Source organism: Rhinopithecus roxellana, chromosome 6, assembly GCF_007565055.1.
Source record: "Rhinopithecus roxellana isolate Shanxi Qingling chromosome 6, ASM756505v1, whole genome shotgun sequence".
Classification (NCBI taxonomy): Eukaryota; Metazoa; Chordata; class Mammalia; order Primates; family Cercopithecidae; genus Rhinopithecus; species Rhinopithecus roxellana.
Genome location: NC_044554.1, coordinates 24859999 through 24885669, shown reverse-complemented (window position 1 = coordinate 24885669; position 25671 = coordinate 24859999).

The window sequence follows — 25671 nt, the reverse complement described above, 5'->3', positions numbered from 1 at the left end:
TATGCATAGCCAGTGATCTTTATAGATGTGGAGGGAGGGATTTATAGTCAAAATTAGATATGTATTCAAGTACATTCATAATCACATTTATGATACAATTCCAACAGTAACATAAGGAAAATTAAATACTTCAAGTAAGGATTAAAGATAACACGTTTTCTGTGTTGCACTGGTTTTTAATAAATTAACTATAGAATTTGGGAATATATTTCCCCTAAGGAAAAAAAACAGCTCTTGTCATGACCAAGTTGTTATTTTTTTTGTTGTAGCAACTCCATGTCTGAAGATCTAATACTCACCCAATATAATATGATATCTGCTTGTCCACAGGAAGGCATGGTCCGCTTGGACAGCAGTAGAGTTGGGGAAAGTTGTATGCAATCACATCAATCAATCAAACAACTGGAAAATATGCACTGAGTGCTTAGTATGTTTTTACTTAAAATACACTTAGGAAACAGCAAACGACTGGACTGAATATTAACTGACTCTAAAAAAAGATCACAGGCATGGAAATTCATGTAGGCTGGACAGGAAGAAGATGACCTCACCTATTAAGTAGGATTTATGGACAGCCTTTCAGATTTCTTAAGAAATGAATGCTACTTGGAAATGAGAGAAGTAGGGCATTCTGAAGAAAGAAGACAAACTAAACAGACAGCAGGAAGTAGTGGTCAAAACATCTAAGAGGTGGAATATGGAGGCTATGGAAAACCCCCTGTCTTTCCCGTTTATCTACAACTCTAGTTCTGCGAATTACGCAAACAATAGGCTAAAAGTTTCAATGTTGTTCATCTTCTATTTGGATTAAAACTGTGCCTCATTACTTTAAGATCAGGCATAGCTGTGATGCTTACAAGCTACAAGAGGATAGTTGTTGCTTCAATTCTTGTCTTTCTGCTGGTTTTCGTCTTCTTTTATTCAGAAATCGAAGAGCTCACATGAGAGCTGCTCAAGGGTATTTTTTTTAAGTGAGCTAGTACTAAAACCCTAGCCATCTTCACAATTCAAACTAAATAATTTCATCTTAGATAATAAAACAATGATTTCTTTTATAATATTCCTTCATGTGCACCTTAATCTAATAGAACCATTTTGTAAACATATTAGAGAATGACAGTGCAGTCTTCTCCAAGCTGGATTTCAGACAGAAATATACGTGTACTGCCTTACAATGCATAAATACATATACACAAACGTACATATGTGCATATGTCCTTATTATCTCAGAATAAAAATGCAAATGAATTTATTAGCCTAAGAGTGGCACCAAATGGAAATTTATGCACATACATTTAAAAAACAGAACCCTTGAAAATAAAGCAGTTGCAGCCTATTAATTTTCCTCTTTGACAGTTTTTTAAATTCCCCTAAAAAAATGAAACAGCATGAATACTGTCAATATATCACAACAGCCACATTAGGTTTTGTGATATACATCATAATATAAAGAGCACTATTAGAGCACAACCTGGGAACCATTAAATCATTCTAAATCACTGTTACATTCCATTAGTGTCAATGGTGAAACCACATAATAGGCTTTATTACAAACTTCACCTTGGTAGGCCATTGTCTCTAATAACCACTTCTCTATGATGTGGTATCATACCCAGAAATCCAGGGAGATAATAAAGGCTCCCTTATTTCTTTTTTATTGGATGGGTAAAGTTAAATTTAGCTGTAAGTAAAAAAAAAAAAAAAAAAAAAAATCCTAAAGCTTTGTTCAGTAACTGCGAGTTGCTGCTATTTGGACAAAAAAAAAAAAAAAAAGAAAAAGAAAAAGAAAAAAAAATTAGGCAGACTTGGGAAGAACAGTTTGAAATAAATTTAAAACCTGGCAATGCTGAGGCCAGGGTAGGCTGGGCAGTGCCAGCAATTACAATGTCAGTTTTGAGATGCGGTTTAGTACATTTGTGCGCCTCTTTACACTTTGTTCAGGAGCAGGGTATTGATTATAGGAACACTGTAAGTTTCAAACCTGCCCTTTCTCTCATTCTCCCCCGCTTTGAGATATACCCTTTTAAAAAGTCATTTGGGCACTTTGTTGGGGTGAAGCTGGTAAGGACTTCAGCTCAGACTGAGATCAATTTTCAGATGTTTCAGGGAGAATTGTTGTACAGTGTTCTGTGCCCCTCTTCTTTACAAATAGAATCATTTACTCCCCTCCCCCTACAATGAGTTTAAGGGATTTTTCATAATCCCTATTACTTAGATACACCCACATAGAAAATGCTCCCTACAAAGATTTCTACTACACAATAGACACTTTTGTTATTGACTAAGGAAATTTTAGGATATAATAAAATAAATGATAATCAGACACAGTTTCCGAGGTGAATAATAATATCACAAATGGTTGATATAATTTATGATTTAATAGACTACCAGTTCAGAGTCAAAAGCTTTATCTTCTCTCTGTGTTATTCTTGAGTAATTGTGTTTTAAAATTATTGATTATAAACAAGTACATTTATTTCTGTGAAGTAACAATCTACCTTTAAAGGTGGGCTTTGAATAAGGTCAATTCAGGGCAATGAAATAGATTATTATTCTAATGATTCTGCTTTGCTTTTGCTCTATTTTTTAAAGACCAGACTTACAACAATAGTATTACTATATGTATCCCTATAAGAGATGATGTTTTAACTTAGGAAGAGAAAAGACTAAGGCAAAGAAGAAAAAAAAAAATCCCTGTATACTATGGGAAGTAAAAATAAATCACCAGGAATCAAACACTTCAGAAGGATAACTAGACAAAATAAAAAATGAGGTAGATACACTTTTATAAGGATTATCTAATGAAAAGGACAAAAGAATGATAAACTTGTAAATCATACAGTAGATGAAAGGTTAAAAGATAAAAATTTGGTCTCATTCAATACAATTATTTAGAGTGGTCTTACGTAGTGAAACTTTCCAGATTTCCCCATTAATAGTGAGGCTTGCTTACTGAAAACAATTTTCTGGATTGGCATAAAAACATGCTTCTTCCTCCCTCCAATTTTTCTTCCCTCTCTTTCTGTTCTTTTTCCTTGTCTTCCTCCTCTGTCTCTGTCTCTTGTCTCTATCTCTCGCCCTCTCTATCCCCCTTGCTTCCTTTTCTTCACTTTCCCCCTTCCTCTCTTCTTCCCCTCTCTCTTTTGTGTTTTGCACTCTCTTCCTCCTTCTTTCCTCCCTTTTCTTCATTAATAGGCTTTTGCAATGCTGGTTTATGCATAATTTGTTTGCAAATAACAATTCAGGAAAGTGTTAACATAGCACACCATGGAAGAAAAATTGAAAATAGAAAGCTGAGGTATTAGGCTTTTTAATGGGGATTTGAACAGACAGAAAGCATAAGCTTGATTTGCCGCCTCTGTCACCTAAAGAAAGTCTTTTAGCTAAAGCTTCACCTCTGACCTTGTTTTCTACTTTCAGGGTATACTGTATTTCTCTTTTTTGTTATATGTCTGGTTTGCAATGCCATTGATGTTCATAGGGAAGTGAGAGAATTGCTGTTTGAAAAGTCCATGCTCTACTTTATGAAGGCTAGCTTTATTTTCTTTTTTTTTTGTAATATTTTCTCTTTTTGCTTTTGGAAAAATTCATGATAGAGGCCAAGTCTTAAACACATTGGAAAATTTACCTAACTTAAAAATAATAAATGTTCACCTACTTTTGGTTTTAATCTTTCTCTGATGTAAAACTGTCACTTCAGACATTGTCATCTCAGAGTTGAATCTCAAAGTGTCATGAATGAACTGGTACAATTTTTAAAAATATTGCTGATTTCTTTAGCACTGATTTTAGGCTTCAAATGATGAACACACCAGGTATGGCTTGTTTCACACAGTTACCAGACTAGTTGTGTCTTTCAGGTCAAGGATAAATAAAATCAAGTCAAGTCATACAGTATTGCTTTTGATTTTGTTTACCTGTTTGATACCAGAGAGAATATTTTGCTGAATCCTGGATGCACAGCATCAGGCTTGACAGAATTAAAAATCTGTAAGAACTGCTTCGCTAATTCAACACTCCTTCTAGATGGAAATGGTAAAGTTGGAAGATGTGGGGGAAACTTTGGCCATAGGGTAACAGTATAGCTTATCTGACAGGAGCAAATAACTCACTAACTCCTGAATAACTATTTTCCATATTCTGTATGCCCATTCCAATTTTAAGGAAAAAAAAAAAACCTAAGAAGTTTGCATAAATATGTGATTGTAAATCCTGCATGGAGAAATAAGAAAAGCAATGCCATTATATACTCTTTTCCTGGCTTGGCTTGCATTTTATACAATCTTTTGTTAATATATATATATAAATTAAGATTTTATAGCACTATAAGTCCTGAAATATTTGGCAAGTGTATAAAGATTTTTAAAAACAGGCTTTCCAGAGAAGGGATTAGGTAATCAAATATAATTTCTGTAGTGATTGATTTTGAAAATAAAACTTTGACATTAACGTGTTTCTCTAAATGGTGTGTGTATCACTTGCTTTATGAAAATAATTTTCTTATCTTTTTAATTTGCCTAAAAGAAATGTATGGTCATTTTCTTTAAACAATTGGATAAATATTTAAACATGAATGTTCTTCAAGGGAGTGATCAGCTTACATGGTTTTCCTTATACACCTGTACACATTAATATGTAGGGTATTTACAAGTCTGTAATGTTTCTGAAATTATAACTACAGGCTGAAAGACTTCTTCTTAGAAGAAGAAAGCTAGTACTATTTCATTCAGTTCATTGATGACAGTATGTTAGAAAGCTGCCTGCTAAACCACAAATCTCATCCCGTTAACTCACAGAATCCTATAACCTTGAGCTATTCAGATTTCAGACGACAAAGTGAAATGTCCTTACCTTGCATTTATTCATAAATATTAAGACCTTTCTGTGAAGTCAGAATTATTTGAATCCCACTACTACTGTAAACATGTGGACAACAAAGACTTACATAGTTTAAAATGTATGAGATAAGACAATAATAACAGATATGTTTAGACTGACTACTACATCTTTCTATCCTCTTCTCTCCTTTCACTCAGTGATCATCCCATGAAAGCTTTCATTTTTCTTTTTTAATTTAATTGAAAGTATAATTTCATTTTATTTATTTATTTAGTTAGTTAGTTACTTAGTTATTTTAGACTGGGTCTGGAGTCTAAAATAACTAAGTAACTAAATAAATAAATAAATAAAATGAAATTATACTTTCAATTAAATTAAAAGCTGGAATGCAGTGGCACAATCAGGGCTGACTGCAAACTCTGCCTCCTGGGTTCAAGTGATTCTCCTGCCTCAGCCTCCCAAGTAGCTGGGATTACAGGTGCCTGTGACCACACCCGGCCAATATTTGTATTTTTAGTAGAGACGGGGTTTCATCGTGTTGGCCAGGCTGGTCTCAGACTCTTGACCTCAATTGATCTGCACGCCTCGGCTTCCCAAAGTGCTGGGATTACAGGTGTGAGCCACTGCACCTGACTGATAGTATGATTTTAAGTGGACTTCAGTTAAAAAATTAAAAAGGAAACATTTATTGAAGGCTTACTATGTAGTAGGTGCTCTATTTTCTAATCAGTGTCTTATTTAATTACCCAACAACTCTATGAGTTATGTAATTCAAGTGGTGTTTCCCCATTATTTACATGATTGAATTAAAAATAAAAGTCTCCTTCTTAAGGTAAGATAACTGGATCTTGAATTTGAATGTTATAACTCAATTAAGTGTAACATGATGGCTCTTGCCTTAAAGGCATAGTTCATTAATTCATTCAACCAACTTTATTAAGGGTCTACAATGCCCAATACTTTACCAGTCTCAGAAGACAAGGCCATGAAAAAAATTCAGTGGCAATCCTCAAGGCTACCGTATTCTTCTGAGGAGAGAAACGCTCAAATACAAAAATCTGGCCAGGAGCAGTGGCTCATGCCTGTAATCCCAGCACTTTGGGAGGCCGAGGCGGGTGTCTCACAGGGTCAGGAGTTCAAGACAAGCCTGGCCAACATGGTGAAATCCTGTCTCTACTAAAAATACCAAAATGAGCCGGGCGTGGTGGCAGGCGCCTGTAATCCCAGCTACTCCGGAGGCTGAGGCAGAGAACTGCTTGAACCTGGGAGGCGGAGGTTTCAGTGAGCCAAGATGGTGCAGCAAGACTCTGTCTCAAAAAACAAAAACAAAAACAAAAACAAAAACAAAAAAAAACAAGGCGGTGGTTCACGCCTATAATCCCAGCTCTCTGGGAGGCCGAGGTGGGCGGATCACTAGGTCAGGAGATCAAGACCATCCTGGCTAACACGGTGAAACCCCGTCTCTACTAAAAAATGCAAAAAATATTAGCTGGGCACGGTGGTGGGCGCCTGTAGTCCGAGCTACTCAGGAGGCTGAGGCAGGAGAATGGCGTGAACCTGGGAGGCGGAGCTTGCAGTGAGCCGAGATCGTGCCACTGCACTCCAGCCTGGACGACAGAGCGAGACTCCGTCTCAAAAAATAAAAAATAAAAAAATAAAAATAAAAAAAATTCAATTGAGTAAATTGAGTATGACAGAAGCCATAGTAGAAACACATGTACGAGTGGCACTGTGCTCCTGATAGATTAGGTGGACATTTTCACCATATGTATTGTCAGAAGGGAGTAAAATCTTTCTGAGAGGAAGGAATATTGATGCTGAGCCCTAAATGAGAAATTAGTTTGGTAGAACTGTGGATCAGATAAAAATGTAGCCATGTAACAAAAAGAACCTAAAGGAACAGGGATTATCAAAAATTTTAGTCTGAGTTGATCTTTTTACTGTGAGCATCAAGTATGCGAAAGTGTTCAAGTGCAAAACTGGACAGGAGGACCAGGGTGGTATTACAAGTAGCCTCATAAATTATTCTATGACTTTGGATGCACCAACCAAATCTGGCTTACCATTAATTGTGGATAATAGCTCTGAGAGCTAGTAATAAATTCCTTACTAATTGTACTTATTTATTGTGTGTAAATTTAATCTAAACTATAGATTTTCTGTTTGGCTTATCTATCCATGAATTAAAAATAAGAATTGGAAACAGTTAACATTATCATATAAATATAATTTTAATGTTGAGATATATTTCATTATATATTCTGCATCTCTAACTTTATGGTTCCAAATTTACTACAATTTTAAAAGGGGTACAAGATAAAACTATAACAATATTAACAACATATACCTAATAAGCTTGGTTCTAATAAGATTAAATCACTATTTTTTTTTTTTTTTTCAGATTTCTGGTAAGATTTGCTTTCTGTAACCCATAATGACCTCTAGCCATCCGTGTCATAGGGAAGTGGTGCTTTGTACTGGATGAAGCAAAGGTTTGCAACTACTTAGGAAATCTAATTCACTGTTTCCCAAATATAAAATGAGAATAATATTACCTGGGTTATTATTGTGAAGATTAAATTACATAACATATGTAATATTGCAAAGATAAAGTCTGGCACTTTTCCCTTCTTAAAACTCTAATTTTAAAACAAAAACATCTAGGAAATAATCTACAAAGTTCTTATGAATATTTTTATGTATTTGTAATTTCTTCTAAATTATAAAGGGCAACACCAGTTTTATCAATGTTTTCATAAATATTTCTAAAGTTGCAACATAATCCAGTATTAAAAAACCTGAAAAGATTAGTTCACATAATTATGACTGTAGTAGTAGAAATCACAAAAGTAAATTTATTTGATAGTGCCGAGTTCTTCCCATATATTGTCTGTGTTACTCTTCACACATTCCTTTGAGGTGTGTTCTTTTATCATCCCCATTTGAAACCAGAGTTAACTGTGACTCAAGAGGTTTAAGTGACATGTCCCCAAATCACTGAGATGGTAAGTAAAAAGAGAGAGGCTAGCTTTGAACACATGACTATTTAACTCCACAGGAAAAGTTCTTAATATAGAAATTCAAAATTTTAATCATTAGTTCTACAGGTTTCCAGTTTGATTTAGCGGTAAACAAATGGACCATGTGTTTTTAAAAACAGCAACTGATTTACCCATACAGTTGCTCTTAGTTGATGCAAATTAATAAAATAATAGGGACGGCCATAAAGGAATTGCCTTTTATTCTTTTTGCCAATATGCAGGAAGAAAACAATGAATACGTGTTTAACTAAATCAGAAGCAAGGAGTATCCCAAATTATTATCTCTGAAAGCAGATTTTTATGTTGGATAGATACAGTCTTGTGTAAATTTGAAGCTTTAACCTATCTTTAAAATGGATGACATTTTTCTAAAAAAAATATAAATTTCACAATTTGTTATTTTATGCTTAAATCTTGTAAAATTTGAACTTTAAGGCTAGGTGCCTATAATCCCAGCACTTTTGGAGTCCAATGTGGGCAGGTCGCTTGAGTCCAGGAATTTGAGACCAGTCTGGCTAACATAGTGAAAACCTGTCTTTCCAAAAAAAAAAAAAAAAAAAAAAAAAAAACTTAGCAGAGTGTGGTGACTAGTGCCTATAGTTCCAGCTACTCCTGCGGCTGAGTTGAGAGGATCTCTTGGGCCTAGGAAGTTGGAGGTTGAGGCTGCGGTGAGCTGAGTTTATGCCACTGCATTCCAGTCTGGGTGACAGAGCCAGACCCTGTCTAACAAAAAAAAAATTAGCTTTATCTGTTACGTTGAATATATTCTTGCAAATGTAAAAGTTTCTGAGTCTGTAGAAATCTGAATCTGTAGAAATGGATATTTGAATAGATTCTTTTTAACACAATTTAAATAAAATTTTTAACATTTGTCACTAGTTAAGTTTCTTCAATTTATCAGGCTGAAGTAAAATAATTTAAAATTTGAAAAATATTTATTTGTGGGCATATTTGAAATTCTTCCCATCCTTGAGAAAGCATGGTATAGATTAACTATTTCTAACCATATCTAATTCTATGTAATATTTGAAATTTTCAATGTGACTCATTTTAATAAGGAATGTAAACTTTAAAAGCTAACAAAGTTATTCTTTCAATAGCTTTTATGATAAACATTTTCTCTATTTCATAATTCAATTTTAGAAGGGCCTATTTATTTTGTTATCTAACTAAAAAGAACATCTCAAAAATGTGTGGACAATTGGAAAATATTGTTTTGGAAAAATGAAGTGTAATGTTTTCTTAAAATGGATTGTGCAAAAATTGATCTTATCAAACAAAATGTTACATGGCAAAGAAATAATTTTTGGGTTTAGTTTATAAAAGTAATCAGAAAGTCCCTTTATGAATGGTGGAAAATATTTGCAAACTATGCTTCTGACAAAGCTCTAACATCCAGAATCTATAAGGAACTTAAACAAAATTACAAGCAAAAAATCAAACAACCCCATTAAAAATTGTGCAAAGGATATGGAACAGATTCTTTTCAAAAGCAGTTGTATACATGCGGCCAATAGGCATACGAAAAAGTGCTCAACATCACTAATCATTAGGGAAATGCAAATAAAAACCACAACAAGATATATCATCTCATACCAATCAGAATGGCTATAATTAAAAAGTCAAAAAATAACAGATGTTGGTGAGGTTGCCGAGAAACGGGAACACTTATACACTGTTGATAGAGTGTAAATTAGTTCAGCCATTGTGGAAAGCACTGTGGTGATTCCTCAAAGAACTAAAAACAGAATTACCATTTTACCAAACAATTTCGTTATAGGGTATATATCTGAAGGATATTAAATCATTCTGCCATAAAGACACATCCACAAATATGTTTACCACAGCCCTATTCACGATAGCAAAGACATGGAATCAACCCAAATGCCTATCAACAGTAGACTAGATAAAGAAAATGTGGTACATATACACCACAGAATACTATGCATCCACAAAAAAATGAGATAATGTCTTTGCAGCAACATGGATGAAGCTGGAGACCATTACCATAGCAAACTATTGCAGGAACATAAAACTAAATACCACATATTCTCACTTATAAGTGGGAGCTAAATTACTAGAACACACGGACACATAAAGGGGAAAAACACACACTGGGGCCTACTTGAGGGTGGAGGGTGAACAGAGGAAGAGGATCAGAAAAAAATACCTACCGGGTACTGTGCTTAGTACCTGGGTGACAAAATAATCGGTACACCAACCCCCTGTGACATGAGTCTACCTGTATAACAAATCTTGGCCGGGCGCGGTGGCTCACGCCTGTAATCCCAGCACTTTGGGAGGCCCAGGCGGGTGGATCACAAGGTCAGGAGTTTGAGACCAGACTGGATTAGATGGTGAAACCCCGTCTCTACCAAAAATAAAAAATTAGACGGGCGTGGTGGCATGCGCCCGTAGTCCCAGCTACTCGAGAGGCTGAGGCAGGAGAATCCCTTGAACCTGGGAGGCGGAGGTTGCAGTGAGCCGAGATAGCACCACTGCACTCTAGCCTGGGTGACAGAGCTAGACACCATCTCAAAAAAAAAAAAAAAAAAAAAAAAAAAAAAAAAAAAAAAATCTGTACATGTACCCCTGAACCTAAAATAAAAGTTAAAAGAAAAAAAAATTGATTATCTCTCTCTAAAATATGAACAGATGTGAACCTATAAATTAGAACTTTTAGTGAATCACTCATGCTTTGTAAAAAGAGAAACCTTTGCAAGAAATATTTTCTGTGATTTTATTATAATGTCATTTTAAATATCGGCAGTCCATAATATTCAAAGAAAAGTTAACACTTTTTATTGTTCCCTTATGCCCAGTGTACAAATAAAGCAGGAATGATATGTCTCAATTCTTTAAAAAAAAAAAAAGCTTTGTTACTTCTATAATTTATTTAAATATTTATCTAAACATTATCATGCACTTGATACCGAGTCACTGCCTTTGAAGAACAATCAGAAATCAAGTCAAGGCTCTCAAAATATAAATCAGCTAAAAAATAAATTTGCTTCAAGTGATTCACACAAATTTTAAAAATGAAACACCATGAAGAATAAAATTTGGGATGTGAAAGATAAATTCCCTTAGTGAGTGTTTATGAAAAAAAATTAGCAAATGAATATTATGGGCCAGGTCCCATTCCAGACACTGAGGATATCACTGGGAATAAGAAAGTCATGGAGCATCTAGTTTACTGTGAGGAAATAGACAAAAAAGTAGATAATAAATAATGCTGAACATTGACAAGAATTCCAAAGAATTCCGCAACTAGAGTGTGATATGATGGATGCTTGTGAAGTGGCTACTTAGGATGGTCAAGAAAGGTTTCTATAGATAAGTGACATTAAAGCTTCCATCAGAATGTCAAGAAAGATTTCACCCATGAAAACTTTTGCAGAAAGAGTAGCAGGTATATGTGTCCACAGATGGGAACAAGCTTAGCTTGTTCAATGGCTACATTGTACATCAGAGTCAAAGAAAATGAGATTGTATGGGCTGCCAGACCCTGGTGATTTAGGAGCTTCAACTATATTTTAACTGACATGTGATGGGAGCAACTGAAATAATTGTGTCTAATATTTATTTTATTTTATGTTATTTACTTTTTATTATACTTTAAGTTATGGGATACATGTTCAGAACGTGCAGGTTTTTTACATAGGCATACATGTGCTATGGTGGTTTGCTGCACCCATCAACCCGTCATCTATATTAGGTATTTCTCCTAGTGCTATCCCTCCCCTAGCTCCTCACCCCCCAATAGGTCCCAGTGTGTGATGTTCCCCTCCCTATGTCCATGTGTTCTCATTGTTCAACTCCCACTTATGAGTGAGAAAATGTGGTGTTTGGTTTTCTGTTCCTGTGTTAGTTTGCTGAGAATGATGGTTTCCAGATTCATCCATGTCCCTGCAAAGGACAGACACTTCTCAAAAGAAGACATTTATGCGACCAACAAATATATGAAAAAAAAACTCATTACTGGTCATTAGAGAAATGCATATCAAAACCGCACAATGAGATACCATCTCATGCCAGTTAGAATGGTGATCATTAACAAGTCAGGAAACAATAGTGCTGGGGAGGATGTGGAGAAATAGGAATGCTTTTACACTGTTGGTGGGAGTGTAAATTAGTTCAACCATTGTGAAAGACAGTGTGGCGATTCCTCAAAGATCCAGAACCAGAAATACCATTTGACTCAGCAATTCCATTACTGGGTATATACCCAAAGGGTTACAAGTCATTCTGCTATAAAGACATATGCACACATATGTTTATTGCGGCACTATTCACAATAGCAAAGACTTGGACCAACCCAAATGCCCATCGATGATAGATTGGATAAAGAAAATGTTGCACATATACACCATGGAATACAGACATTTATTTTAAAAAGATAAAATAAATATGGAGAATAAATTGTGGAATAAGCAATAGTGAATTCAGGGAAACTGGTTAGAAAGCTGTTGTATGGCTGGGCACGGTGGCTCATGCCTGTAATCCCAGCACTTTAGGAGGCTGAGGCAGGTGGATCACCTGAGGTTGATAGTTCAGGACCAGCCTGACCAACATGGAGAAATCCCGTCTCTACTAAAAACACAAAATTAGCCGGGCATGGTGACGCATGCCTATAGTCCCAGCTACTCGGGAAGGCTGAGGCAGGTGAATCGTTTGAACCTGGGAGGCGGAGGTTGCGGTGAGCCAAGACCATGCTGTTGCACTCCAGCCTGGGCAACAAGAGCGAAACTCTATCTCAAAAAAAAAAAAAAAAAAAAAAAAGAAAAGAAAGAAAGCTGTTGTAGTGATCTAGCTAACAGATGTACAAAAATCCCAGGATAAGTTTTGGAAGTAGCATAGAAATACATGCTGATAAATTAAATGCAGACAATAAAAGAAAGAAAAAAAAAAGCCAAAGTTGAGTATATTGGTGTACATTTGAAAGCACAAACATTAAAATGACTCACTCAGTCACATTAGTTTTGTGAAGATAGTGTTTTCAGAAGCATTCTAATTTTTACTTCCTGAAAAAGAGAATATTGAAATTTGTACAACAATTTGAAAAGCTGGATTATAGAAAGATTCATTTCTAAGACTTAGGCTGATTCATTATCTGTGGATAGGAATCTGATTCAAAAAGGCCTATATTAATCATGAATATTTACTGTTCAATTGCAGGGCATGCTGGGAGTTGTAGTTTTCAGTTATTCATATGTAATTTTTGTAACATTACCTAGTCTTGCAAAGTTCCACTCACCTGTCAAAAATATAATTTGCTTTAGGCAAGTGATTGAATGCAATTCTGAAAGATTGATCTATATTGAGCAGTTGGTGACAACCAGTTACAATTTTGAATTTCTAGGAAATAGCACTGTGACCACAGGTCTTATTCTTCCTCCCAAAACAACACTTCCAGGGATTCCCATAGGATTTTTGGTAATTGTAAAGCTACCATCAGGTAAACAACACAAACTGAACATCATTGTAGGTATTAGTAGTTGTTTTCAGGACACCTACAACGTACACAAAATATAACCAGAGAAATAATATACACAGGCTATGCTCTGAATCAAACTTGGAAGGTAGTTCCTAGATATTTAGGGAGATTTTAGAAATATTTAGGATGATAGAGTTTCAATACAGAATCTAGGTTTATGTTCTAAGAATAAGCAATGAAATGGGAAAATGTCAAACCAAAGCAAACACATCTTTAAATGATGAAGTAAAAAGCACAATGACAATCAAAAGATTTTGTGACCACTAAACAAGTTATAGTTTATCCCCTAGAGAGAAGCTACGGTGGGCTGAACTTGTCATTAGGAGGAAGATTAAGTGCCTGTGGTTCTGACTTGGTTAATTATATGCTCAAATCCCTTTAGTATATCACAGAAGCCAAAGCCAGGCTTTTTGCTTTTGAATATCTGTATCGTGACTCTTTGGATTGCTTATTGGTTATTTCTCTTGACAACTTGAACCTGAACATTGAATCCCATTGGCAACAACTATCTGTCAAGAGCAAATAAATAAATAAATAAATAAGATTTGTGTATTAGTTTTCATTATAGAAGTGCTTGTAGTTGAAAAAATATGTACCTGTCAAGTTTTCAACATCTCGCTGGGGATGCAAGCAATGCTGTTGTGATTTCAGAACCTGGCTGACAAATTCACGTTTCAGTAGTAAAGACAAATCAAGGGTTTTTCTCTCCCCTCCTTTTTTAATTCTTTTTTTCTTACCGCTTTGACAGTCATACATAACAATTTGAGACCTAAGTGCCACTTTGATGCACTATTCCATTATTAAGTGGCACAGTCACTATAGAATAGATGACGGGCCTGTACTCAAGGCATTGTGAATTAAACAGCTTTCTACAACGGGGAGATTGAATGGCCCAAAGAATTCTGAAATATTTTTTAAAAAATAATTTAAAAGTTTGTTTCAGAAGCTTCAAAGCATATAATTTAAAATAATCATAGGTAGTTAATTGTAAACTATAGAAAACAAATTATTTTTTAGTAATATTGTTCAAGTTTAGAGGAAACATTAAATACATGCATCCCAAACCCACAATTACTAATTTCAAATATGAGTATTCGATGGGTCTTGAGGGGGGGAAAATAATCAGTGTGAATCTGGGCAGACTTTAAGGTAGGAAGAAATGAACATTTATTGTGACAGTAATTTTACAATATATTCATAGAAGAGTATTTTAAAAGTATTTTTTATGCTCTGAATGTAAGTTTCCACTAAAGTAATATTGACTTAAAGTACTTAAATTAATTCCTTTGTCAATATCTGTACAGTAAATCAATATACCTAGAATTAAACAACAGTTTTTGCCAGAAGTCAGGCTAATCTTGGTAATTTCTAGTTACAATTCATTAATCAATCCATCATCACTAGAAAAAAAAAAAAAAAAAAGGCAAAGCAGAAAAAATTCGATAATAATACCAAATAACAGAAGTTTATTATTTCTTCAAAGTTTGTTCTTTTCATACAGGAAATAACAAATTAAAAGCTACATTGCTATGATTCCCTCTTATAATTTAGCTAACAAAAGTAAATAATCAATTTTACTAGAAATATAAAAAAAATTTTAGTGCTTATTGCTCTCCAGAACCTAACGAATCAGAAAATACATATATTTTTTCTTAAGGTTATATTAAAAGCCAAAGGATTACTTTACAAACATTGATTCCATGATATATCCCCAGGGAGAAAAGACAACATGAATGGAAAATTCTATTAATTTATATAGTTCTGAAGTATTTGCTATAATACTTATCTCTTTACGGTTTTGACAACTCAATCAAACTGATGAGTATCTAAGGATATGAATTCCAATTTCAGTGCTCAGTACAGAAACTCTGATGGTTTCTTTCTTATTCTTCTGCACTAGAAAAACAAAATTGAATTATTTTGTTATCCCTTTAATTCTTAATAGTAATCCCATAAAGCAAGAAAAAATTACATCAAGGATAAAGGGGTGCTTTATATCTTTTACAGGGTGATGGTAAAGAGCTATGGTGCTGTGAAACAACAGCTGAAGGTAAATATATTGTTTCTGATGTACTTGAGACTGAGTCATTTAAGAGAAAGAAAAAAAAAAAAAAATTTCACCAGTTTCCTACTTTACACTTCTGAAGTGCTAAAGGACTTTTAAAAAGAGAGAAAAAAGTAATTATGGGAAATAAAATAAGAATTTTCTTAGTTACAATTCCTGGCCCTTTGCTGATTGCAGTAAATTATAAATTATGCAGTCAATGTAGGCCAACAAAAGAAGACATCTTCAAATCTCAGTCAAAGGTAATTACTTAAGTCGGCTGAATGTTCCCTTTTCATAGAGTGTGATCTCTCTCTGACAGCTCACACTGACAGATGACCTTCTCGGCAACGTTCTTATCCTTCGGATCATGAGCAGTGTGGCTCTCTCCCTGAATATCTCTATATATTTGTGACACTAAGCTTTCAAATACAGCTATTGACAAATCAGAACATCAGTCTAAGTGCTGGTCTTCCTATCACTCACAATAAAGTAGCTATCACTTGTGGTGGTGTAGAGCAAGTACATCTCTGAAAAATGAGTTCTCACCAAGTGCTAATTTGACACAGCTCGCTTGCCTTCCCATAATTGCTCTGTCATTGTCAGTTGGCAGTTCGGGCTCATTCCTGGAAGCTGTGCCGTACAATTGGATACAATTACTCCCATTTACCACCACTATTATGCCACTGATGTTGCCCAGTCCGCATATTGACATGCCTCATTAAACCTGGATGCGGGCCATTAATGAACATTGTTAGCATTTCTCTTAAACTTTTTTGCCTCTAATAAACAGTCAGTGTTCCATGAAGGAGCACTGCCATCCTTGTGATATGATATTTATTATCTTATGGGGGAAGGGGACTCGGCAAATGGAAACTATCCAGATGCTGAGAGAGAGAGATATACAGTTAGATCAGTGGAGAATAGCGCTGATCAGCAGGACCTTCCTATCAGGAGCATCCTACCATTAACCGAGTGACCTCTGCTACCCAAAAATGAAAAGCTGGATAAACAGGGACACCCCAGAAGTGCCCATACCACAGCAGGTTTCTCAAGGTTACATCATTGCCAACACCTCTCTCTAGCCCTCTCCTACCCCCAGGTGGTGCTATGTGCCATGATAAAGATAATTTTGCCCTGGGTCTTCAATCCATTATGTCCAGCTAACTTCAACGTGCATTTTTATTCAGAGATAATTATGTGTTGATCAGAGAAGTCAGCGGCTGTCACCCATACAGCAGGTACACCTGCGGTGTGACATGGGTGGTAACGATGGCATGCTCTTCAGCTGTCATGACACGGACAGGGACTTTATTACGTATATGTCATCGTTTCTCTTAAGAAAATTATACTTTCCCACACAATGACAATAATGAACCTTTACAACACTCCCATAAAACTTCATTTGCAGTTTTATTCCTGACTTTCATTATATATGTACTAAATATATAGAAACACCTATAAATATACACTATGATCTGTGCCTCTAAAGGTTAATAAATAAGTTTGTAACTGCAGGCAAGTATGAGATATCCAAATGAACTTTTTGTTAAAAACTTAAAATATCTTAAATGAAAAGTAATTTCACCACTTTGGCATTATTAACTTTTCCACATTTATAAGAAAATAATTATGTATACAGTTGAAGGTATTTGTTGAACAGTTATTTTAGTGCTATTAAAATGGACATGGCCGGGTGCGGTGGCTCAAGCCTGTAATCCTAGCACTTTGGGAGGCCGAGACGGGCGGATCACGAGGTCAGGAGATCGAGACCATCCTGGCTAATACGGTGAAACCCCGTCTCTACTAAAAAATACAAAAAACTAGCCGGGCGAGGTGGCGGGCGCCTGCAGTCCCAGCTACTCGGGAGGCTGAGGCAGGAGAATGGCATGAGCCCGGGAGGTGGAGCTTGCAGTGAGCTGAGATCCGGCCACTGCACTCCAGCCTAGGTGACAGAGCGAGACTCCGTCTCAAAAAAAAAAAAAAGGACACTACTGGATTAACTTGTGTCAAGTTGTCATGTACATTCTACAATTGTACGTAATACAACGAAAGAGAAAATCTTCATGTAGACAATGTTGACGTCTAAACCTTTATGCATATGTTTTAAATAAAATTTCCTATCAGATCAGTTGCTAAAAATTTCACTCATAACGTATAGAATTAATATATGTATTTTAAAAAGATAATGTGAAATCAACTGAGGCTAAATTTTGGATAAGGTGAACCATTACATCGAAAATCTATAAAGTCATAGTCAAGAGATATTTCTTAAAATACTTTTAAATCCAAAATCTATTACCCTTACAGAACATATGTAGCTTGGAGGAGACATTGCAAAATAGCCTCCATGAGCCTGGAAAATTTAGTCCTTAACCCTTAACACCTGGCATAAGAACGCCACTGTACTTACTTCTGGGAAGTTCTTATACAAACAGGGGTTCCCCTTCTCTCCTTTTAGCTAAGAATTACAATCTGTAACATTTCCAGGAAATACTGAGCCCTATCTCTCTCCTTGCTAGTCTGTCTGGCTAAAATAAAAATTTAATTGTTTAATATTACTATTTTCCAGAGATGTTAACAAGCTTCTCTTGCATTATTTCGTTTAATCCTTAAACAGCTCTATGAATTTGTACTATTTGTATCCTCGTTTGAGAGAGTGTACTGAGGAACAGAGAGGTTAAATAACTCTCCCAAGGTCACAGAGCCCTTATTTAGCAGAGTAGAATTTAAATCTAAGAAAAATGGTTCCAATGACCATATTCTTAACCAAGATGCTACATTGCCTTTCAAATGACTGATATTTCTGTCTTGAAAATGGCAACCAGTTTGATTCATTTGCTTCCACAGGATTAATTTTGAAATTCACTGTTTTGGCATAGTGAAAGCATTATGAAGGCATAGACTTAATTAGATCTTGACAAGATTTAGATTACGCTTTACAACTTTTCATACTTGGTGTTGTTCTGCATTTCGATTGCTACACAAAATACAAGGTAAAATAATTAAATTTATTTTTAATTTGAATGGATTCCATCTCAGAAATTGAAATATATATCACCTTCTTTTTAAAAAATATAGGTCTACTTTCTTCTGATCTAGTACTTTTTGATCTGTTATTTGCAAAAAGAAGGTAATATACTTTCATGTAATATGGTTCACTCTATTTTTTATTCCAATGGCTAATTTAATCTCAAAGTCAGCCTATCTTTTGGTATCTGCTGAGCCTTTCAAAACGTTTCAGGAGCCGTGACTTTTCCTGTGATGTGGACACCTGTCTATCTGTTACATGGAATAGGTCTAAGATCTCCGACACATCTCATTTACTAGTTTGCCAGTGAGAAGAGTTGTTTGTAGAACTAGTAAATGTTATTATTTTAAACATTTGATCATTTTCTTTGTGGGATTAACTAAAGTTAATCAATAATTTCTTACTTGAATAAAAAAAGTTTAAGAATTTGTTTGCTTCAGTTTTGTTTTTTGGCAAGAGAAGGCTGTTTATGACTTTAATTACCTTAAGCGTGTATCTGTCAACAGAAACCTTGAAGGATTATTGTAGGATATACTTGAGCTACTTAATCATTTTAATTACTATTAAGCTCAAAATTGTTCTGCTTCTTTTATATCTCATGATGTTCAAGGTGTGTGGGAATAGAAGGAGGGACGTGAGGTGTGGCCAGCCAGGTAAACACAGGCTAGTGTTTTAATTTTACAAAGGGAGAGGATTATACTGCCTGCTTGTGTTCTTTTTCCTTGTCCTATTACTAGTTGGCATGAGTCTAGTGTCTGATGTGTAGGAAAATGGACCTGGAGCCAAGGAAATGATATGGTCTGCAAATAGAGAAAAACACATATCTGACTTATTCAATGATAGACTCAGAAATGGCCTAGGAGTTTGATTTAGCTTGCTTCAAGTTGTATTATTTAGGCATAAATATAAAGAGTTTTCTTGTATATTCATGCTGTTCTTTGGGGAGAGAGAATTTCTTTTCTTTCCTTCAATGAGATACTTGAATGATTCATTTTTATTCATTCAAGAAATATTTACTGAGTATCAATAGGGACCAGGCATTAGTCAAGGTCTGGAAAATGTGACAATAAATGAGATATAAACCCCTGTCTGCAGGGAGCTTACATTTCAGTGGTTGGGGAGAATTAAGTAAAACTTACAGTATGTGAGGTAGTGATAAACACTAGGGAGAAACTTAAGCAGGGAAGGGCCATCAGAAGAGTTAGACAGGGAGTGCAATTTTAAAGCAGGGCAGCTGGGGAAGGCCTCACAGAGAGGCTGACATTTGAGCAGACATCAGAAGGAGGTGAAGTAAGGGGCATACCAATATCCAGGAAGTGAGTGTTCTGTCAAAAGGGAAAAGCCATGAAGGCCATGAGGGCAGGAGTATGGCTGGCATGCTTGAAGGATAGTGGGGAAAACAATGAGACAGGAGGGAGGTGAGTGATATTAAGTGGAGGGTGGGTAGTATAGCAACCTGTAGCAATGGTTCTTATAATTGTGTCATTCATTGGTTTTCCATTTCCCTTTGAGAGGCACTAATGCCATGCCCCCGTTATCTCCAACAAAACCTTGAATCTGAGAAACGCAGCACAGATTCTTATTTGGATTTTAGAAGCAGGAATGCCAATATTGGGTAAAATCTAGCAAAAGTTTTCTCTTTCTCGAAGACCATGTTGGAGAAGGACTGTATTGCCAATCTGTTCAGCATGTAACTGTGTTGCATGAGTCCCTAAGCAACATTTGCAGATAGGCAATGGCTTATGAATTTATATTTTCCTTCAGAGATTAATTTAGCTGGCAGACTTAAAGACATTTGAGACTAATTTTGCATAATTTTTGTTTTCTTATAGCATATCGAGCAGAAAGTTGCTGTGAAGCAGATAAATATGTTAACAAACATATTATGTCCATTGGTCTCCCGTTATTCATTTAAGTTACATATTAATGAAAGAAACACATTCCACTCTACTGTAATAATTGGCTTAGAATTTAGTCACTTATTTATTTGCTTTTCCCTCTCTATATGCCTAATAATTACTAAAAACTAGTTGTTCTAGTATATTTTAATTATATTAATATAATCTCAACATATTTAACACACACAAATATTTTGGTTCATTATTTATGTAAGCATGATTACCTCCTCTGTGGTCACTTATACTTTCCACACGTCGTGCTTCCATTTTTACACTTATAAGAGAATGTTTAAACCTTGAAATCAGTAAATACTCAACAATACATAAAATAACTGATTAATTGTATAAAAAGTTTATATAAACATATTTCTGTGCTATATTATGGTTCAAATGGGTGACTCCTATCGTCCAAATTTGGAGAAATTGAATTTTTTTCAGTGTTACTACTTGCCAGCCGTATTTTGTGTTAAATATATAAATTAACAGGATGATCTTGACATATCAACTGGATGTTTGCCTACTCATTAGCTGGAGTAATCACATGCAAATAATAAAATTTGAACTCGATATGTATAAACTGGTTATAATAATGTAATAACATAAAACAATAGATTCTTATGTATAATGCTTTATAATTCATAAACATCTTTCTCTTGTGTTATTTCCTTATAAGAATGTTTTGTAGTTGTTAAGATTAGAGTTTTTAATCCACAAATTTCTCTTTATGGAGAAAGGAATACTTCAAAACCTAGCACTATTGCAGCAATGAAGACAATATGAAATTGTTTATAAAAACTCAGTACATTTTAACATTCATTTTACCTAAATATTACAAAAGGAAATTTCTATTATTTTATGCACACTATTTATTTCTGCTCAGTTACAGTGAACTACTCATAATTCATTTTATGGCATGAGTTGACTTATTTTATTTCTGCCAAAAAGTTAAGATATTACTAAAGTCAGATATCTGAAACAAATGGATCTAAAAACATTGCCATAAAAAAAACTATAATACCAAAGGAAAAGAACACTGAGCAGGCATCCTTACAAATGTCAGTCTCTCAATTTGGCATAGTTTTTCATAAGCAAATGAAAAGAACAGCCAATACCTGGGTTTGCAAGATGGATATGAATGTGAAGTTTTGAATCAACATTTAAAAATGATAGTTGAGCTAGGTGAAGTGGCTCACGTCTGTAATCCCAGCATTTTAGGAGGCTGAGGCAGGTGGATCACCTGAGGTCAGGAGTTCGAGACTAGCCTGGCCAACATGGTAAAACTCCATCTCTACTAAAAATACAAAATTAGCTGGGCATGGTGGCACATGTGTCATCCCAGCTACTTTGGAGGCTGAGGCAGGAGAATAGCTTGAATCCAGGAGAGGGAGGTTGCAGTGAGTGGAGAGCATGCCATTGACTACAGCCTGGGCAACAAGAGCTAAACTACATCTCAAAAAAAAAAAAAAAAAGAAAAAAGAAAAGAAAAGAAAAGTTGAAATAGGAATCAGCATTTCTAAGCTGAAAAGTTTTCCTTCTTGTTTATTTATTTTTTTGAGCCTCTATTCTCATCATTTTGAAGTTGGGAAATTAAGACCCAGGAAATTAGTATATAATAATGCAAAACAAAACAAAATACTGCACATATAACTAAAATATAAAGGGAGTAGAAATAAATCTTGAAAAAAGAATCAGGGAATGTGTTACACTAGTGAAGATAAAGGCACAACAGTGAGTAAGAAATTGTGAAAACAACATTGCACCCTGTCTTCCAACTTTTCATAGTACTCATTTAAAAGATTCTCTTGAAAATTTTTTTTGTGAGATCTTTCACATCTATTTCCTTACTATTTAACATCTGATTAACAAGGTGCTGGGAAATAAATGTCTCTGTATATTGACGGTTGAAAATTATGGATATAGAATTTATATTTCAAAATTGCAAAAAGAGTAGAATAAACTTTTAGGGAAGAGTTCAGGAACTCAACTTTATGACATTTGTGCCCCTGAAGCTCATATAGTTTTACAAAACTAACAGTCTATAGCTTCTTAAATAGACTGGACACAAAATCAATGACTAAAAAAGCTAAAGTGAATGTTCGATAAAAATCTAAATACTCTGAGTTGCAGGAATTCATTTTTCCCTTCTTTTAAGTAACAATATTCGTCATAATTTGTTAATATATATCATGCTACAATTCAAGATGCAAAATTAAGGTAAGAACATAATATGCATTACACATTATTCCTTATGTTACGTGAAGCCTGCTGCTAAATTGAAATTCAAGTATTTCCATATATCTGTCCATTTATAAAAACTAAGACAGTCTTGGTATAAGCCATACTACATTCCAAATGAAAGTTTTATAGAGCCTGATACAACAAAGTTTTACAAAAAGAATTAAGTGTACAACAAACATAAATACCGTTGTTTTCAGCAAGTCATAAGTGGCTGGTAGCCAAGCTGAGGCAGTTAATGCCAGAAAATCTGTGCACCAGACTCATAGAGAATGATTAGTTAACATCATTTTAATGATGAATTAATGAGCAGTAAAAGCATTCTAATTCCAATCTGTACAATATCCTCTATTTAAAGACACAGGACCAGGGAGAACAGATCCATGACCTTTGTGATACTGGGAAAGGTTGGGTTCACTACAGTTAACGCCAATCTGTCTTTCAAGGTTAACTACACATGCCATGCTGGGAAATGAAACAATTACTAACGAATTTTATAGGTATATTCTGTCAAATTTAAAAGGTAATCAGAAGTCTAAATGAAAATTATGCCCGAGGAATGCATATAAAAGGAGACAAACTAGGAAGGGGTGTGTGTGTGTGTGTGTGTGTTTGTCTCCTATGTCTGTGTGTATTTCCTAAAGAAATCTTCAGGAAAGGACAACCTAAACTTTTCAAATAAAATGTACAGATGAAAATACTGAATGAAGGGAATGCCCAGCTTATGGGAATGGAAGTGTATTCAGAGAAAACGGCATCTAATCATCTGGGCAACACTAGCACAGCAAGAGTAGATGATTCATTATTCTGTAATTAACTTTTAATTAACTTTACTCTGCTTTACTTATTTTAGAAAATTAAATAAACTTCATTTTATTGCTCATGCTAAACCAATGAGCAGAAGCTAGAGCTCTGCTCTAATTAAAATAAGCAGTTGAGCAAAATTGTGTGTAAAGCATAATGAATAACTGTTTCTGTCCAATTGATATATTTCTTATGTTCTGAAACACTTTGATAGGTTTTTCAAAAATTCCATTAGTTAGGTGCTGAAGTCTTCTAAAATATGTGATTTAAGAAATAATATTACAGGCCAGTCTTAAGTAGGAGGCACATAATTGATTTAAACTTAATAAGTAACATTTCAAATTACATGATCAAGAGAAATGTAAGAGAGAGAGAGAGAGAGAGAGAGAGAGAGAGAGAGAGAGAGAGAGAGAGAGAGAGAGAGAGAGAGAGAGTCAGGGAGAGAAGAGAGAAGAGGAAGGCAGAGGAAGGGAGAGAAAAGGATAGAATTTGAAACTCTGCTATTTTATCAGTCATCAAAGCAATAGCTGTACCTTTTTTAAGAGGAGCAAAAACATAAAGAGCTAATATGGTAAGATTACAAACGCTGCATCATTTTTTGGATTCTCCCTTTTATTCATTTTTAAAAATTTGTTATGTTTTGCTATTGAGCCTAAGACAGTGAAATTCAATAATCAATTGCTGTTCTAGTTGATTTCATCATGTGGCACAAAATAATATCTAACAGAAGAATGAATTATATTTAATTTGGTGAACTTGAACTTTAATGCTCTCAATATAAAATTAAAATTGAAATGGAATGACTCACTTCACTTGAATGTCTAAAGTACTAAGATATTTTTTATTTTTTTAACATAATTTCCAAGGCATTTAAACAACATCTATGTAACTCTAATGTATCCTTTATTAAAATGCTTTATTTGACGAATTAAGAACTTTTGACTTCCTTGCCAACAACCACCTGCATCTTTATTCCGTATTAGTAACCCAATGGCTATTCCTTTCTGATTTCAGATTACAGAAGTCTGCAACTTTAAGTTTCTGCATTTTCATTGCTGGCTATTATCTGTGTGATTCCACCTTCTCCAATTTTAAATTCCTTTTGAATCTGCCTTTTGCTTTTCACGTATTCTTTCTAAACATTCTCTGTCCCCTAAAGACAAAGGATTTCACTTATTCTTTCTACCCAGTCTTAGGCATGGTCAACCTTGTCTACAGCATAAGTGGTAGCATCCTAGCAATTTCTTATCCTATCAATACTCCTAGCTGACTAGTCACTATATGTGAGAGATCTCCGCTTTTACGTGTGTACAGAAAACTAAGGGAGTGAAAACAAACTAGGCCAACTACCTGGATTGGATCAAAATTACATTTAGCTAGAACTTTCTCTTATTTTTTAATTTTTTTATTTTTTTTGAGACAGAGTCTTACTCTGTCGCCCAGGCTGGAGTGCAGTGGCGCAATCTCTGCTCAGCAGCCTCCACTTGCTGGGTTCAAACGATTCTCCTGCCTCAGCCTCCCGAGTAGCTGGGACTACAGGCATGAGCTGCCATGCCTGACTAATTTTTGTAGTTTTAGTAGAGATGAGGTTTCGCCATGTTGGCCAGGATGGTCTTGATCTCCTGATCTCGTGAGTCACCCGCCTTGGCCTCCCAAAGTGCTGGGATTACAGGCATGAGCCGCTGCACCCAGCCTCCATATTCTTAAACTTAGTACAACTCTTGATACATAGAAGGTGATGAAAACATTTTAAACCTTTTATTTCCTCTTTTGTGTATTTGTTTTAGACTGAATTAATGAATTGAGTCTATAGCAAATTCCTTTTATTATTGCGCTCCTGTGGTTGCAATAATCCCTTTATTCACCTTTGACTACATCCTATGCCCAGGGAACAGCAAGCCCCTTTTGATTCCTTAAAGTAACTCTTTTAAACTAAAAAACCCCAGAGCTTTTGATAAGGCCATAGAAAGTCCACTCAAAAGAGAAGAGAATACAGGAAGCAAGCAAAATTTAAAGTTTGAACAATACTACAGTCTGAAAGCAACAATAAATGTTTCATTATTTAATTAGAGAATTAGCAGTTATTTCTTAGTGCTATTTTTTAAGAAAATAAAATATATAATTCATTCTTGGGTTTTTTTTTTTTTCTCTCAGGCAAAGAAGTATTGCTTATGGAAAGAAATAAATTTTTTTTCAGTGATCTGTTTTATTATTATTATTAAGCATAATTTTTAGCACACAATCTGAACCTGCATAATTAAAGCAATTATGAAGGGTATGCT